The sequence below is a fragment of the Salvelinus sp. IW2-2015 genome, unplaced genomic scaffold (genome assembly GCF_002910315.2).
Source record: "Salvelinus sp. IW2-2015 unplaced genomic scaffold, ASM291031v2 Un_scaffold4593, whole genome shotgun sequence".
In the NCBI taxonomy this organism is placed as follows: Eukaryota; Metazoa; Chordata; class Actinopteri; order Salmoniformes; family Salmonidae; genus Salvelinus; species Salvelinus sp. IW2-2015.
In genome coordinates this window covers 4,572-9,606 of record NW_019945863.1, presented here as the reverse complement: position 1 = coordinate 9,606, position 5,035 = coordinate 4,572, and positions in this window count along the sequence as shown.

Below are 5,035 nucleotides of genomic sequence, written 5' to 3'. Positions count from 1 at the left end.
GAAAAACGCAAGAAATGAGGTCAGGAATTGTCCGAGACAGGATCGTGTTGAGGCACAGATCTGGGGAAGGGTACTATTTAGAAGTCATACACGGGAATTTGAGAGCTTGGTTTCTGAGGGCACAGGAAGGGTCTGAGTTGATACATAATGTTGGTCTCATCATGGCATTCTTGAAATAGAGACATTTGGAAGTCGTTTACCTAAAGACTCTTCTGTATCAAGTACTGGCCACCGCAGTGGTCCGCAACATGCAAGCAAACTCCTACTAAACGGGACACAAGGGATCCGTTTTGTGTTGGTCGGTGGATGGATTGATCACAAATGGGAGTGGGTGGTTGCAATCGGGCATGAGCAACTTCGGGCTGGTAGGGGTGGTAGCTTCTTCATGTAGATGTGGCTCGTAGATGGAAGACTCTTTTGGAACTTTGGGTATGGCTATCCGATGAGGTAGATCACATGCTCTGCAGCACTCGCAGCAGAAATCCCGAGGGCTGATTGAGGTAGATGTGGCCACATAAAACGAGACATGTCCACAATTCTCAAGTAGGAGAAACTGGCACGGAGATTGAGAAGGCTCACACTACTATCAGGCACGTTGCCAAAAGGTACTGAAGATTTCTGGTCTGATGAACACCAAGAATTGAACTCTTTGGCCTGAATGCCAAGTGTCACGTCTGGAGGAAACTTGGCACCATCCCTACGGTGAAGCATGGTGGTGGCAGCATCATGCTGTGGGGAAGTGTTTCAGCGGCAGGGACTGGGAGACTTGTCAGGATCGAGGAAAAGATGAACAGAGAAAAGTACAGAGAGATTCTTGATGAAAACCTGCTCCAGAGCACCCAGGACCTCAGACTGGGGCGAAGGTTCACCTTCCAACAGGACAATGACCCTAAGCACACAGCCAAGACAACGCAGGAGTGGCTTCGGGACAAGTCTCTGCATGTCATTGAGTGGCCCAGCCAGAGCCCGGACTTGGAACTCGATCGAACATCTCTGGAGACCTGAAGATAGCGGTGCAGTGATGCTCCCCATCCAACCTGACAGAGCTTGAGAGGATCTGCAGAGAGGAATGGCTGAAACTTCACAAATACAGGTGTGCCAAGCTTGTAGTGTCATACCCAAGAAGACTCGAGGCTGTAATTGCTGCCCAAGGTGCTTCTGAATATTTATGTAAACGTCATATGTATTTTTATTTTATAAATTTGATAACATTTCAAACAAACAGTTTTTGCCTTGTCATTATGGGGTATTGTGTGTATATTGAAGACATTCGGGAACAAGAATTGGCAATGTGACAAATTCATAACATTGAGGAAGGACCAATGTCACTAACATTCATAACATTGAGAAATGACAATTTCTTTGTCAAAAGGGTAAGTAGTATAGTCTTATTTTAGATGCCTTGTAGCTAACTGTTAATACCCTCATCTAAAATGAGCTCGCTAGCTGGCATGAGGGATTCCATTACAACCACAGAGGAGTTATTCTATTGGACAGAGAAACGTTGTTAGTTTCCATACAAGCCTTTCATTCTAATAGTAATATATCATGTTGTTGACCTTCACCAGATGCCTTTAACAAGAAAACAACAGTTGGGAGAGGAACAGGCTCCTATTTAAATGGGGTTCCATTTCAAGTTGTTGGCACAAAGACGTATGAATGCCACCAAGAGGAAAGACAGACAAACACAAGTCAAAGAGAAATATGAGGCTGAAATTAACAAGAAGACTGTAATTGCAAAGACAGATCACTGTAATTTATACCATACATATTTACAACATTAATTTCATTTGAATTATGTTGAATTACTAACTAACAATGGAATATTCCTCAACGCGTCATGAAACAGAGTCGTAGTTCACCTGCACCACGCCGAAAGAGCAGCAGAAGCTGCCGAACAATCGTCAACAGTACAACAAGGCACACACTCCACTGTTTCAGACGGCTAACCAATCTCCTTGCTCCGGCCAAACGCTACGCCACGCCCACAAACATTAGTTTGTTCTCCGCCATGAGTCTGGATCAGAGTACCTCCATGACGACTTTTAGAACAGAAACACTTTTTAACTGTTCTGATTGGTCCCAGAAACCGATGGGTTGGGTCAGATGTGAGGTTTGAAAAATCGTCATTGGAGTTGCTACTCTGACTGGTTGGAGATGAGCCAATCGCTGATCACTTTGTTTTGCACAACACCCCTCATTTTGATGTCACCACAATCAACTTCAATGATGTCAGTCTCAGACTGAAGTATGTAGTGAACGACAGAACGGTGGAATAATTCAGTTTGAATCGTCAGGCCACTCTATCGCTAATCTTTCTTAAGAGAAAGTGACATTTTTTTGTTTGTTTGGTGCGGCGATAGAGCGCTGCATGAACCAGGGCTTAAATGCTCATGTGGATGTGCTGTACAATAAAATAAAATGTAATTGTATTTGCCACATACACATATTTAGCAGATGATATTGCGGGTGTAGCGATATGATTGTGTTCCTAGATCCAACAGCGCAGTAGTATCTAACGATTCACAACAATACACACACACAATCTAAAAGTGGAAGAGTGGAATTAAGAAATATATAAAATGTTAGGATGAGCAATGTTCGGATGTGGCATTGACCTAAAATACAGTAGAATACAGTATATACATATGAAGTGGTACAACAGTATGTAAACATTATTGAGTGCTAGTTTCCATTTTCTAAGTGACCAGTGATTCCATGTCTATGTCATAGCCGGCAGCAGCCTCTAAGTGTGCAGGTTGAGTAACGGGTGGTACAGCTAGTGATAGTATAAACAGTCTGATGGCCTTGAGATAGAAGCTGTTTTTCAGTCTTCTGTCCCAGCTTTGAACACCTGTACTGACCTCGCCTTCTGGGTGATAGCGGTGAACAGCCGTGGCTCGGTGGTGTGTGTCCTTGATGATCTTTTGCCTTCCTGTGACATCGGGTTACTTTAGTGTCCTGGAGCGTTGTGCCTTCCTTCCACACACTGTCTGGACCATTTCAATTGTCAGTGATGTGAGCCAAGGAACTTGAAGCTTTTCACCTTCTTCCTGCGGTCCCGTCGATGTGATGGGGGGCGTGCTGTCTCCTGAAGTCCACGATCAGCTCTTTAATTTTGTTGACGTAGAGGGAGAGGATTATTTCCTGGCACCACTCCGCAGGACCCTCACCTCCTCCCAGTAGGCCGGGGGGGGGGGGGGGGGGGATTCCGTCCTCGGGGCGCTTGATTGGTGTCAGAGTTTTGCCCCTCCCAGCTAACCACACCCGGACTCCAATATCAGCGTAATCATGATCTTCAGTTTAGAATGAATTTGATTACTCACCTGTGTTTGCTAGGGATGGAGAAAAAGTGGACATCAATTACAGCCCCGAGGACTGCCCACCCCTGCCCGACCATCATCAGGCCCCGGGCTGCCCACCCCTGCGACACTCAGTCAGGCCCCGCGAGGATGCCCCACCCGCGACCATCATCCAGGCCCCGAGGAACTGCCCCACCCCCTGTCTCAGCCGTCGCACCATCACTCAGAAGGCCCGAGGACTTCTGGTGCCCCCCTCACCCCTCCCCGCCCTGCCGACATACAGGCCCCTGAGGACTGCCACCCTGCCGACATCAATCAGGCCCCGAGGACTGCCCACCTGCCGCATCAATCAGGCCCGAGGACACTGCCACTCCTGCCGACATCATCAGGCCGAGGACTGCCCTCCCCTGCCGACATCAATCAGGTCCCGGGGGATCGAACTCCACCCCTGCGTGACATCAACAGCAGTTCTGGTTTCGGACCCGAGGCCTGCTTGCCATCCCCTTGCCGCTCAAGGCGAACTGTCTCCCCTGCCCAGTAGATGTTCGTCATTGTTGGTAATACAGACCTACTACTGTTGTGTAGTATCAGTACTTTTATAATTCTCTCATTTAAAAAAATCTGCACTAATCATCAACACCGCTTCCACTTTGGTACGTTTACATATAATATTACACTTAATATAATATTACACTTAGATTAAACAAACGTTTTCCCCCCTCCAGTTTTTTTTTTAGCAACTGCGTTTCCCACTCCAATCAGCAGATGGCGATGTGCATATTTCAGGCGATACTGCTAGTGTGACGTCTAATGTAGTGGACGAGACACTTCTTCAACTGTAACAACAGTTAGTCGGCCTCCTCCGTAGCCGAAAACATTCAATGTTTTTAAGCTGTTTTGATGTACATTAGTCACTGTGTTTTAAACATATTTCTGTTGTGTCTACTTGTTGGTCCATTTAATGTAACGTTAATATTTACGTTGTTTGTCAGGTAGCTGGCTTGCTAAGTTAGCTTTGCACTAGGCTAATCGCTAATGCTAAGTAGCTAGCTAGCTAACATCCCCGACCATGAGTTCACTAAGCTACTCCACTCCTGCTGAAGAAGAGGTCTGCTGGACGGAGAAGGAAGAAGAGGCTGTTACAGTTAAACAAGAAGTAGAGGATGAGGCTGTTACAGTAAAAGAAGAAGAGAAAGAGGATTTTACTGTTAAACAAGAGGGGGGAGGAGTTTTCGGAGTGAAGGAGGAGAGGGAGATTACTGTCACGTTGAAAGATGAGGAGGAAGGAGAGGAAGAGGGGGAGATTACTGTCACGTTGAAAGAGGAGGAGGAAGGAGAGGAAGAGGGGCAGATTACTTTCACGTTGAAAGAAGAGGAGGAAGAGGCAGGAGAGGAAGAGGGGCAGATTACTTTCACGTTGAAAGAAGAGGAGGAAGAGGAGGGGCAGATTACTTTCACGTTGAAAGAGGAGGAAGGAGAGGAAGAGGAGACGGGAGATCTGAGTAAAACCAGTAAGTACGGTCTTAAAAACTGGGGCACAAACTCTTCAGACCTTGAATATTGCTAGGTCACATGTTTGAAAACAGGCTATTGAAATGTAAAAGTTTCAAATATTTATTTAAAAACGTGTAAGTGRTTTATTGGAAAACCATAGGGTGAACAATCCTATGGGAAAACCTACCCTGTGAACAATCCTAAATTGGTTTTAGGTTTCTCGGTCACATTGTGAATGA